The following is a 13,884-nucleotide window of genomic DNA, read 5'->3' as shown; positions in this document are numbered from 1 at the left end:
GGTAATACTAACGAGACTCAGGATAGGACACACATACATGACACACACACACCTTTTGTCTGGTGGCGATCCACCATTGTGTGACAGATGTGGGGAACCATTGACAGTCCTTCACATTTTAATTGAGTGCAAACAATTGGACACTGTAAGAGAACAACACTTTCCATTACCCTACCGACAACATATACCTTTACACCCTGCAATGTTCGTCGGTAGGGAACCGCTTTTTAGTCACAAATCATTGTTAGCGTTTTTAAAGAAATTCATAGTTTCCATATCATATACCCAGGCATCCCGTAGCATGACCTCTCCAGAGAGGTTTTTGCTGCGGTGGTTACACAAGAAAGCACTTGCCTCACGGCCCTTGGACGCAAGGGTATAAACGAGTGAGGCACTTGTGCTAATGCCAATCATATCCACCATCGCCTTTTATTATCACCAACTTTTGTCATCTATTCACACCACACACACCTTTCACGGCATGGTCATGATTTTATCACTTGTATGTTTTTACCCGCCTTACCGCGAGGAATTTTATGGCCCTTATACAGCCGCTTATCACAATCATTGTCCATTTTTTTTAGCAAGACGAACTGGCGCTCTTTGGCCGTGAAACGGCCCTTGCGCCATAAAACATCAAACATCATCATCAACAGACAGCGGAGTGCGTGTATTTCCAACACGTGGTTGCTTTTTTTGTACGAGCATTAATAACCGCCTGTATCTTCTGGCTGAACTGAAGTAAAGAAGGTTTCAACGGACACCGCAGCAGACAGCAGAGTGCGTGTATTTTTCAACGCGTGGTTGCTTTGTTGCTTAAGAGCAAGAATAACCGCCGGTATCTTCTTGCAGAACTGAAGTAAAGTATTCTACGGCGGACACCGCGGCAGACAGCAGAGTGTGTGTAATTACAGCATGTGCTTGTTTTTTTTCGCGTACGGGCAAGAATCACGGCCTGTATCTTCTGGCAGAACTGATGTAAAGTATTTTTCAACGCACACCATGGCAGACAGCAGAATGTGTGTAATTCCAGCATGTGCTTGCTTTTTTGCGTAAGAGCAAGAATAACCGCCTGTATCTCAAGGCAGAACTGAAGTAAAGTATTCTAAGGTAGACACCGCGGCAGACAGCAGAGTGCGTGTAATTCCAGCATGTGCTTGTTTTTCTTCGCGTACGAGCAAGAATCACCGCCTGTATCATCTGGCAGAATTGCAGTAAAGTATTTTTCGGTAGACACCACGTAAGACAGCACAGTGCGTGTAATTACAGCATGTGCTTGTTTATTTTGCGCGTACGAGCAAAAATGACCATCTGTATCTTCTGGCAGAACTGAAGTGAAGTATTTTTCGGCGGACACCACGGCAGACAGCAGAGTGCGTGTAATTCGAGCATGTGCTTGCATTTTTTGCGAACGAGCAAGAATAATCGCCTGTATCTTCTGGCAGAACTGAAGTAAATTAATTTTCGGTGGAAACCGTGGCAGAGAGAAGTGTGCGTGTATTTCCAACACGTGATTTCTTTTTTTGCGTATGAGCAAGAATAACCGCCTGTATCTTCTGGCAGAACAGAAGTAAAGTATATTTCGACGGACACCACGACAGACAGCAGAGTTAGTGTAATTCAAGAATGTGCTTGCTTTTTTGCGTACGAGCAAGAATAACCGCCTGTATCTTCTCACAGAATTGAAGTAAACTATTTTTCGGTAGAGACCGAGAAAGACAGCAGAGTGCGTGTATTTCCAGCATGTGCTTACTTTTCTTACACACGAGCAAGAATAACTGCCTGTATCTTCGGGCAGAACTGAAGTAAATTACTTTTCGGTGGACACCGCGGCAGACAGTAGAGTGCGAGTAATTCCAGCTTTTGCTTGCTTTTTTTGCGTACGAGCAAGAATAACCGCCTGTATCTTGTGGCACAACTGAAATAAAGTATTTTTTGGCGGACCCTGCGGCAAACAACAAAGTGCGTGTATTTCCAGCATGTGCTTGCTTTTTTGACGTACGAGCTAGAATAACCGCATGAATCTTCTGGCAGTACTGAAGTAAAATATTATTCAATGGACACCACGGCAGACAGCAGAGTACGTGTTATGCCAGCATGTGCTTGCTTTTTTATGCGTACGAGCAATAATAACCGCCTGTATCTTCTCGCAGAACTGAAGTAAAGTATTTTTCGACAGACACTGCTGCATGCAGCGGAATGCGTGTACTTCCAACACGTGGTTGCTTTTTTTGCGTATGAGCAAGACTAACCACCTGTATCTTCTGACAGAACGGAAATAAAGTATTTTTCGGCGGACACCGCGGCAGACAGCAGAGTGCATGTAATTCAAGCATGTGCTTGTTTTTTTCGCGTACGAGCAAAAATCACCGCCTGTATCTTTTGGCAGAACTGTAGTGAAGTATTTTTCGGTGGACACCGCGGCAGACAGCAGAGTGCGTGTAATTCCAGAATGTGCTTGCTTTTTTTGCGTACGAGCAATAAAAACCGCCTGTATCTTCTGGCTGAACTGAAGTAAAGAAGGTTTCAAAGGACACCGCAGCAGACAGCCGAGTGCGTGTATTTCCAACACGTGGTTCCTTTTTTTGCGTATGAGCAAGAATAACCGCCTGTATCTTCTGGCACAACGGAAATAAAGTATTTTTCGGCAGACACCGCGGCAGACAGCAGAGTGCGTGTAATTACTGCATGCGTTTGTTTTTTTTCGCGTACGGGCAAGAATCACCGCCTGTATCTTCTGGCAGAACTGAAGTAATGTATTTTCAACGGACACCGCGGCAGACAGCAGAGTGTGTGTAAATCCAGCATGTTCTTGCTTTTTTGCGTACGAGCAAGAATAACCGCCTGTATCTTCTGGCAAAACTGAAGTAAAGTATTCTACGGCGGACACCGCGGCAGACCGCAGAGTGCGTGTAAATCTAGCATGTGGTTGTTTTTTTTCGCGTATGAGCAAGAATCACGGCCTGTATCTTCTGGCAGAACTGAAGTAAAGTATTTTTCAACGGACACCACGGCAGACAGCAGAGTGTGTGTAAACCCAGCATGTGCTTGCTTTTTTGCTTAAGAGCAAGAATAACCGCGTGTATCTTCTTGCAGAACTGAAGTAAAGTATTCTACGGCGGACACCGCGGCAGACAGCAGAGTGTGTGTAATTACAGCATGTGCTTGTTTTTTTCGCGTACGGGCAAGAATCACGGCCTGTATCTTCTGGCAGAACTGATGTGAACTATTTTTCAACGCACACCACGGCAGACAGCAGAATGTGTGTAATTCCAGCATGTTGCTTTTTTGCGTAAGAGCAAGAATAACCGCCTGTATCTCAAGGCGGAACTGAAGTAAAGTATTCTAAGGTAGACACCGCGGCAGACAGCAGAGTGCGTGTAATTCCAGCATGTGCTTGTTTTTCTTCGCGTACGAGCAAGAATCACCGCCTGTATCATCTGGCAGAATTGCAGTAAAGTATTTTTCGGTAGACACCACGTAAGACAGCACAGTGCGTGTAATTACAGCATGTGCTTGTTTATTTTGCGCGTACGAGCAAAAATGACCATCTGTATCTTCTGGCAGAACTGAAGTGAAGTATTTTTCGGCGGACACCACGGCAGACAGCAGAGTGCGTGTAATTCGAGCATGTGCTTGCATTTTTTGCGAACGAGCAAGAATAATCGCCTGTATCTTCTGGCAGAACTGAAGTAAATTAATTTTCGGTGGAAACCGTGGCAGAGAGAAGTGTGCGTGTATTTCCAACACGTGATTTCTTTTTTTGCGTATGAGCAAGAATAACCGCCTGTATCTTCTGGCAGAACAGAAGTAAAGTATATTTCGACGGACACCACGACAGACAGCAGAGTTAGTGTAATTCAAGAATGTGCTTGCTTTTTTGCGTACGAGCAAGAATAACCGCCTGTATCTTCTCACAGAATTGAAGTAAACTATTTTTCGGTAGAGACCGAGAAAGACAGCAGAGTGCGTGTATTTCCAGCATGTGCTTACTTTTCTTACACACGAGCAAGAATAACTGCCTGTATCTTCGGGCAGAACTGAAGTAAATTACTTTTCGGTGGACACCGCGGCAGACAGTAGAGTGCGAGTAATTCCAGCTTTTGCTTGCTTTTTTTGCGTACGAGCAAGAATAACCGCCTGTATCTTGTGGCACAACTGAAATAAAGTATTTTTTGGCGGACCCTGCGGCAAACAACAAAGTGCGTGTATTTCCAGCATGTGCTTGCTTTTTTGACGTACGAGCTAGAATAACCGCATGAATCTTCTGGCAGTACTGAAGTAAAATATTATTCAATGGACACCACGGCAGACAGCAGAGTACGTGTTATGCCAGCATGTGCTTGCTTTTTTATGCGTACGAGCAATAATAACCGCCTGTATCTTCTCGCAGAACTGAAGTAAAGTATTTTTCGACAGACACTGCTGCATGCAGCGGAATGCGTGTACTTCCAACACGTGGTTGCTTTTTTTGCGTATGAGCAAGACTAACCACCTGTATCTTCTGACAGAACGGAAATAAAGTATTTTTCGGCGGACACCGCGGCAGACAGCAGAGTGCATGTAATTCAAGCATGTGCTTGTTTTTTTCGCGTACGTGCAAAAATCACCGCCTGTATCTTTTGGCAGAACTGTAGTGAAGTATTTTTCGGTGGACACCGCGGCAGACAGCAGAGTGCGTGTAATTCCAGAATGTGCTTGCTTTTTTTGCGTACGAGCAATAAAAACCGCCTGTATCTTCTGGCTGAACTGAAGTAAAGAAGGTTTCAAAGGACACCGCAGCAGACAGCCGAGTGCGTGTATTTCCAACACGTGGTTCCTTTTTTTGCGTATGAGCAAGAATAACCGCCTGTATCTTCTGGCACAACGGAAATAAAGTATTTTTCGGCAGACACCGCGACAGACAGCAGAGTGCGTGTAATTACTGCATGCGTTTGTTTTTTTTCGCGTACGGGCAAGAATCACCGCCTGTATCTTCTGGCAGAACTGAAGTAATGTATTTTCAACGGACACCGCGGCAGACAGCAGAGTGTGTGTAAATCCAGCATGTTCTTGCTTTTTTGCGTACGAGCAAGAATAACCGCCTGTATCTTCTGGCAAAACTGAAGTAAAGTATTCTACGGCGGACACCGCGGCAGACCGCAGAGTGCGTGTAAATCTAGCATGTGGTTGTTTTTTTTCGCGTATGAGCAAGAATCACGGCCTGTATCTTCTGGCAGAACTGAAGTAAAGTATTTTTCAACGGACACCACGGCAGACAGCAGAGTGTGTGTAAACCCAGCATGTGCTTGCTTTTTTGCTTAAGAGCAAGAATAACCGCGTGTATCTTCTTGCAGAACTGAAGTAAAGTATTCTACGGCGGACACCGCGGCAGACAGCAGAGTGTGTGTAATTACAGCATGTGCTTGTTTTTTTCGCGTACGGGCAAGAATCACGGCCTGTATCTTCTGGCAGAACTGATGTGAACTATTTTTCAACGCACACCACGGCAGACAGCAGAATGTGTGTAATTCCAGCATGTTGCTTTTTTGCGTAAGAGCAAGAATAACCGCCTGTATCTCAAGGCGGAACTGAAGTAAAGTATTCTAAGGTGGACACCGCGGCAGACAGCAGAGTGCGTGTAATTCCAGCATGTGCTTGTTTTTCTTCGCGTACGAGCAAGAATCACCGCCTGTATCATCTGGCAGAATTGCAGTAAAGTATTTTTCGGTAGACACCACGTAAGACAGCCAAGTGCGTGTAATTACAGAATGTGCTTGTTTTTTTTGAGCGTACGAGCAAAAATGACCATCTGTATCTTCTGGCAGAAGTGAAGTGAAGTATTTTTCGGCGGACACCGTGGCAGACAGCAGAGTGCGTGTAATTCCAGCATGTGCTTGCTTTTTTTGCGTACGAGCAATAATAACCGCGTGTATCTTGTGGCTGAACTGAAGTAAAGAAGGTTTCAACGGAGACGACAGCAGACAGCCGAGTGCGTGTATTTCCAACACGTGGTTGCTTTTTTGCGTATGAGCAAGAATAACCGCCTGTATCTTCTGGCACAACGGAAATAAAGTATTTTTTGGCAGACACCGCGGCAGACAGCAGAGGGTGTGTAATAAGTGCATGCGTTTTTTTTCGCGTACGGGCAGGATTCACCGCCTGTATCTTCGGGCAGAACTGAAGTAAAGTACTTTTCGGTGAACACCGCGGGAGACAGTAGAGTGCGTGTAATTCCAGCTTGTGCTTGCTTTTTTTTGCGTACGAGCAAGAATAACCGCCTGTATCTTGTGGCACAACTGAAATAACGTATTTTTCGGCGGACACTGCGGCAGACAACAAAGTGCGTGTATTTCTAGCATGTGCTTGCTTTTTTTAACGTACGAGCTAGAATAACCGCATGTATCTTCTGGCAGAACTGAGGTAATATATTATTCAATGCACACCACGGCAGACAGCAGAGTACGTGTTATTCCAGCATGTGTTTGCTTTTTCATGCGTACGAGCAATAATAACCGCCTGTATCTTCTCGCAGAACTGAAGTAAAGTATTTTTCGACGGACACCGCTGCATACAGCGGAATGCGTGTATTTCCAACACGTGGTCGCTTTTTTGGGTATGAGCAAGACTAACCGCCTGTATCTTCTGACAAAACGGAAATAAAGTATTTTTCGGCGGACACCACGGCAGACAGCAGAGTGCATGTAATTCCAGCATGTGCTTGTTTTTTTCGCGTACGAGCAAAAATCACCGCCTGTATCTTCTGGCAGAACTCAAGTGAAGTATTTTTCGGTGGACACCGTGGCAGACAGCAGATTGCGTGTAATTCCAGCATGTGCTTGCTTTTTTGCGTACGAGCAATAATATCCGCGTGTGTCTTCTGGCTGAACTGAAGTAAAGAAGGTTTTAACGGACACCACAGCAGACAGCCGAGTGCGTGTATTTCCAACACGTGGTTGCTTTTTTTGCGTATGAGCAAGAATAACCGCCTGTATCTTCTGGCACAACGGAAATAAACTATTTTTCGGCAGACACCGCGGCAGACAGCAGAGGGCGTGTAATTAGTGCATGCGTTTTTTTTCGCGCACGGGCAGGAATCACCGCCTGTATCTTCTGGCAGAACTGAAGTAAAGTAATTTTCAATGGACATCGCGGCGGACAGCAGAGTGTGTGTAAATCCAGCATGTGCTTGCTTTTCTTGCATACGAGCAAGAATAACTGCCTGTATCTTCGGGCAGAACTGAAGTAAAGTATTTTTTGGTGACACCGCGGCAGACAGTAGCGTGCGTGTAATTCCAGCATGTGCTTGTTTTTTTGCGCGTACGAGCAAGTATGACCGTCTGTATCTTCTGGCAGAACTGAAGTGAACTATTTTTCGGCGAACACCGCGGCAGACAGCAGAGTGTGTGTATTTCCAACACGTGGTTGCTTTTTTGCGTATGAGCAAGACTAACCGCCTGTATCTTCTGACAGAACGGAAATGAAGTATTTCTCGGAAGACACCACGGCAGACCGCAGAGTGCGTGTAATTCCAGCATGTGCTTGCTTTTTTTTGTGAACGAGCAAGAATAATCGCCTGTATCTTCTTACAGAACTGAAGTAAAGTATTTTTCGGCGGAAACCGTGGCAGAGAGAAGTGGGCGTGTATCTCCATAACGTGGTTTCTTTTTTTTGCGTATGAGCAAGAATAACCGCCTGTATCTTCTGGCAGAACTGAAGTAAAGTATTTTTCGGCGGACACCACGGCAGAAAGCAGAGTTAGTGTAATTCAAGCATGTGCTTGCTTTTTGCGTACGAGCAAGAATAACCGCCTGTATCTTCTGACAGAATTGAAGTAAACTATTTTTTGGTAGACACCGCGAAAGACAGCAGAGTGCGTGTATTTCCAGCATGTTCTTGCTTTTTTTACATACGAGAAAGAATAACTGCCTGTATCTTCGGGCAGAACTGAAGTAAAGTACTTTTCGGTGGACACCATGGCAGATAGTAGAGTGTTTGTAATTCCAGCATGTGCTTGTTTCTTTTGCATACGAGCAAGAATAACCGCCTGTATCTTGTGGCACAACTGAAATAAAGTATTATTCAACGGACACCGCTACAGACAGCGGAGTGCGTGTATTTCCAATACGTGGTTGCTTTTTTGCGTATAAGCAAGACTAACCGCCTGTATCTTCTGACAGAACGGAAATAAAGTATTTTTCGGAGGACACCGCGGCAGACAGCAGAGTGCGTGTAATTCCCCCATGTGGTTGTTTTTTTTCGCGTACGAGCAAGAATCACCGCCTGTATCTTCTGGCAGAACTGAAGTTGAAGTATTTTTCGGTGGACACCGTGGCAGACAGCAGAGTGCGTGTAATTCCAGCATGTGCTTGCTTTTTTGCGTACGAGCATTAATAACCGCCTGTATCTTCTGGCTGAACTGAAGTAAAGAAGGTTTCAACGGACACCGCTGCAGACAGCAGAGTGCGTGTATTTTTCAACGCGTGGTTGCTTTGTTGCTTAAGAGCAAGAATAACCGCCTGTATCTTCTTGCAGAACTGAAGTAAAGTATTCTACGGCGGACACCGCGGCAGACAGCAGAGTGTGTGTAATTACAGCATGTGCTTGTTTTTTTCGCGTACGGGCAAGAATCACGGCCTGTATCTTCTGGCAGAACTGATGTAAAGTATTTTTCAACGCACACCATGGCAGACAGCAGAATGTGTGTAATTCCAGCATGTGCTTGCTTTTTCAAGAATAACCGCCTGTATCTCAAGGCAGAACTGAAGTAAAGTATTCTAAGGTGGACACCGCGGCAGACAGCAGAGTGCGTGTAATTCCAGCATGTGCTTGTTTTTCTTCGCGTACGAGCAAGAATCACCGCCTGTATCATCTGGCAGAATTGCAGTAAAGTATTTTCGGTAGACACCACGTAAGACAGCACAGTGCGTGTAATTACAGCATGTGCTTGTTTATTTTGCGCGTACGAGCAAAAATGACCATCTGTATCTTCTGGCAGAACTGAAGTGAAGTATTTTTTTGCGGACACCACGGCAGACAGCAGAGTGCGTGTAATTCGAGCATGTGCTTGCATTTTTTGCGAACGAGCAAGAATAACCGCCTGTATCTTCTGGCAGAACTGAAGTAAATTATTTTTCGGTAGAGACCGAGAAAGACAGTAGAGTGCGTGTAATTCCAGCTTTTGCTTGCTTTTTTTGCGTACGAGCAAGAATAACCGCCTGTATCTTGTGGCACAACTGAAATAAAGTATTTTTTGGCGGACCCTGCGGCAAACAACAAAGTGCGTGTATTTCCAGCATGTGCTTGCTTTTTTGACGTACGAGCTAGAATAACCGCATGAATCTTCTGGCAGAACTGAAGTAAAATATTATTCAATGGACACCACGGCAGACAGCAGAGTACGTGTTATGCCAGCATGTGCTTGCTTTTTTATGCGTACGAGCAATAATAACCGCCTGTATCTTCTCGCAGAACTGAAGTAAAGTATTTTTCGACGGACACTGCTGCATGCAGCGGAATGCGTGTATTTCCAACACGTGGTTGCTTTTTTTGCGTATGAGCAAGACTAACCACCTGTATCTTCTGACAGAACGGAAATAAAGTATTTTTCGGCGGACACCGCGGCAGACAGCAGAGTGCATGTAATTCAAGCATGTGCTTGTTTTTTTCGCGTACGAGCAAAAATCACCGCCTGTATCTTTTGGCAGAACTGTAGTGAAGTATTTTTCGGTGGACACCGCGGCAGACAGCAGAGTGCGTGTATTTCCAACACGTGGTTCCTTTTTTTACGTATGAGCAATAAAAACCGCCTGTATCTTCTGGCTGAACTGAAGTAAAGAAGGTTTCAAAGGACACCGCAGCAGACAGCCGAGTGCGTGTATTTCCAACACGTGGTTCCTTTTTTTACGTATGAGCAAGAATAACCGCCTGTATCTTCTGGCACAACGGAAATAAAGTATTTTTCGGCAGACACCGCGGAACACAGCAGAGTGCGTGTAATTACTGCATGCCTTTGTTTTTTTCGCGTACGGGCAAGAATCACCACCTGTATCTTCTGGCAGAACTGAAGTAAAGTATTTTCAACGGACACCGCGGCAGACAGCAGAGTGTGTGTAAATCCAGCATGTGCTTGCTTTTTTGCGTACGAGCAAGAATAACCGCCTGTATCTTCTGGCAAAACTGAAGTAAAGTATTCTACGGCGGACACTGGCGGCAGACCGCAGAGTGCGTGTAAATCTAGCATGTGGTTGTTTTTTTTCGCGTATGAGCAAGAATCACGGCCTGTATCTTCTGGCAGAACTGAAGTAAAGTATTTTTCAACGGACACCACGGCAGACAGCAGAGTGTGTGTAAACCCAGCATGTGCTTGCTTTTTTGCTTAAGAGCAAGAATAACCGCGTGTATCTTCTTGCAGAACTGAAGTAAAGTATTCTACGGCGGACACCGCGGCAGACAGCAGAGTGTGTGTAATTATTGCATGTGCTTGTTTTTTTCGCGTACGGGCAAGAATCACGGCCTGTATCTTCTGGCAGAACTGATGTAAACTATTTTTCAACGCACACCACGGCAGACAGCAGAATGTGTGTAATTCCAGCATGTGCTTGCTTTTTTGCGTAAGAGCAAGAATAACCGCCTGTATCTCAAGGCGGAACTGAAGTAAAGTATTCTAAGGTGGACACCGCGGCAGACAGCAGAGTGCGTGTAATTCCAGCATGTGCTTGTTTTTCTTCGCGTACGAGCAAGAATCACCGCCTGTATCATCTGGCAAAATTGCAGTAAAGTATTTTTCAGTAGACACCACGTAAGACAGCCAAGTGCGTGTAATTACAGAATGTGCTTGTTTTTTTGGCGCGTACGAGCAAAAATGACCATCTGTATCTTCTGGCAGAAGTGAAGTGAAGTATTTTTCGGCGGACACCGCGGCAGACAGCAGAGTGCGTGTAATTCGAGCATGTGCTTGCATTTTTTGCGAACGAGCAAGAATAACCGCCTGTATCTTCTGGCAGAACTGAAGTAAAGTATTTTTCGGTAGAAACCGTGGCAGAGAGAAGTGTGCGTGTATTTCCAACACGTGGTTTCTTTTTTTGCGTATGAGCAAGAATAACAGCCTGTATCTTCTGGCAGAACTGAAGTAAAGTATAATTCGACGGTCACCACGGCAGACAGCAGAGTTAGTGTAATTCAAGAATGTGCTTGCTTTTTTGCGTACGAGCAAGAATAACCGCCTGTATCTTCTCACAGAATTGAAGTAAACTATTTTTCGATAGAGACCGAGAAAGACAGCAGAGTGCGTGTATTTCCAGCATGTGCTTACTTTTCTTACACACGAGCAAGAATAACTGCCTGTATCTTCGGGCAGAACTGAAGTAAAGTACTTTTCGGTGGACACCGCGGCAGACAGTAGAGTGCGTGTATTTCTAGCTTTTGCTTGCTTTTTTGCGTACGAGCAAGAATAACCGCCTGTATCTTGTGGCACAACTGAAATAAAGTATTTTTTGGCGGACCCTGCGGCAGACAACAAAGTGCGTGTATTTCCAGCATGTGCTTGCTTTTTTGACATACGAGCTAGAATAACCGCATGAATCTTCTGGCAGAACTGAAGTAAAATATTATTCAATGGACACCACGGCAGACAGCAGAGTACGTGTTATGCCAGCATGTGTTTGCTTTTTTATGCGTACGAGCAATAATAACCGCCTGTATCTTCTCGCAGAACTGAAGTAAAGTATTTTTCGACGGACACTGCTGCATACAGCGGAATGCGTGTATTTCCAACAAGTGGTTGCTTTTTTTGCGTATGAGCAAGACTAACCACCTGTATCTTCTGACAGAACGGGAATAAAGTATTTTTCGGCGGACACCGCGGCAGACAGCAGAGTGCATGTAATTCCAGCATGTGCTTGTTTTTTTTGGCGCGTACGGGCAAGAATGACCGTCTGTATCTTCTGGCAGAACTGAAGTGAAGTATTTTTCGGCGGACACCGCGGCATACAGCAGAGTGCGTGTAATTCCAGCATGTGCTTGCTTTTTTTGCGAACAAGCAAGAATAACCGCCTGTATCTTCTGGCAGAAGTGAAGTACAGTATTTTTCGGTGGAAACCGTGGCAGAGAGAAGTGTGCGTGTATTTCCAACACGTGGTTTCTTTTTTGCGTGTGAGCAAGAATAACCGCCTGTATTTCTGGCAGAACTGAAGTAAAGCATTTTTCGACGGACACCACGGCAGACAGCAGAGTTAGTGTAATTCAAGCATGTGATTGCTTTTTTGCGTACAAGCAAGAAAAACCGCCAGTATCTTCTGACAGAATTGAAGTAAACTATTTTTCGGTAGAGACCGAGAAAGACAGCAGAGTGCGTGTAATTCCAGCATGTGCTTACTTTTCTTACACACGAGCAAGAATTGCTTGTATCTTCGGGCAGAACTGAAGTAAAGTACTTTTCGGTGGACACCGCGGCAGACAGTAGAGTGCGTGTATTTCCAGCTTTTGCTTGCTTTTTTGCGTACGAGCAAGAATAACCGCCTCTATCTTCTGGCAGAACTGAAGTAATGTATTTTTCGGTGGAAACCGTGGCAGAGAGAAGTGTGCGTGTATTTCCAACACGTGGTTTCTTTTTTTGCGTATGAGCAAGAATAACCGCCTGTATCTTCTGGCAGAACTGAAGTAAAGTAATTTTCAACGGACATCGCGGTGGACAGCAGAGTGTGTGTAAATCCAGCATGTGCTTGCTTTTCTTGCATACGAGCAAGAATAACTGCCTGTATCTTCGGGCAGAACTGAAGAAAAGTATTTTTAGGCGACACCGCGGCAGACAGTAGAGTGCGTGTAATTCCAGCATGTGCTTGCTTTTTTGCGTATGAGCAAGAATAACCATCTGTATCTCCTGGCAGAACTGAAGTAATGTATTTTTCGGCAGACACCACGGAAGACAGCAGAATGCGTGCAATTCTAGCATGTTCTTGATTTTTCTGACGTACGAGCAACAATAACCGCATGTACCTTCTGGCATAACTGAAGTAAAGTATTTTTCAACGGACACCGCAGCAGAAAGCAGAGTGCGTGTATTTCTAACACGGGGTTGCTTTTTTTGCGTATGAGCAAGACTAACCGCCTGTATCTTCTGACAGAACGGAAATGGAGTATTTCTCGGAAGACACCACGGCAGACCGCAGAGTGCGTGTAATTCCAGCATGTGCTTGTTTTTTTGCGCGTATGAGCAAGTATGACCGTCTGTATCTTCTGGCAGAACTGAAGTGAACTATTTTTCGGCGAACACCGCGGCAGACAGCAGAGTGCGTGTATTTCTAACACGGGGTTGCTTTTTTTGCGTATGAGCAAGACTAACCGCCTGTATCTTCTGACAGAACGGAAATGGAGTATTTCTCGGAAGACACCACGGCAGACCGCAGAGTGCGTGTAATTCCAGCATGTGCTTGTTTTTTTGCGCGTACGAGCAAGTATGACCGTCTGTAGCTTCTGGCAGAACTGAAGTGAACTATTTTACGGCGGACACCGCGGCACACAGCAGATTGCGTGTAATTCCAGCATGTGCTTGCTTTTTTTGTGAACGAGCAAGAATAATCGCCTGTATCTTCTGGCAGAACTGAAGTAAAGTATTTTTCGGCGGAAACCGTGGCAGAGAGAAGTGGGCGTGTATTTCCAACACGTGGTTTCTTTTTTTTGCGTATGAGCAAAAATAACCGCCTGTATCTTCTGGCAGAACTGAAGTAAAGTATTTTTCGGCGGACACCACGGCAGACAGCAGAGTTAGTGTAATTCAAGCATGTGCTTGCTTTTTGCGTACCAGCAAGAATAACCGCCTGTATCTTCTGACAGAATTGAAGTAAACTACTTTTTGGTAGACACCGCGAAAGACAGCAGAGTGCGTGTATTTCCGGCATGTTCTTG

Source organism: Rhipicephalus microplus, chromosome 7 (assembly GCF_043290135.1).
Source record: "Rhipicephalus microplus isolate Deutch F79 chromosome 7, USDA_Rmic, whole genome shotgun sequence".
Taxonomy (NCBI): domain Eukaryota; kingdom Metazoa; phylum Arthropoda; class Arachnida; order Ixodida; family Ixodidae; genus Rhipicephalus; species Rhipicephalus microplus.
Note: the sequence above shows the minus strand (reverse complement) of the source record.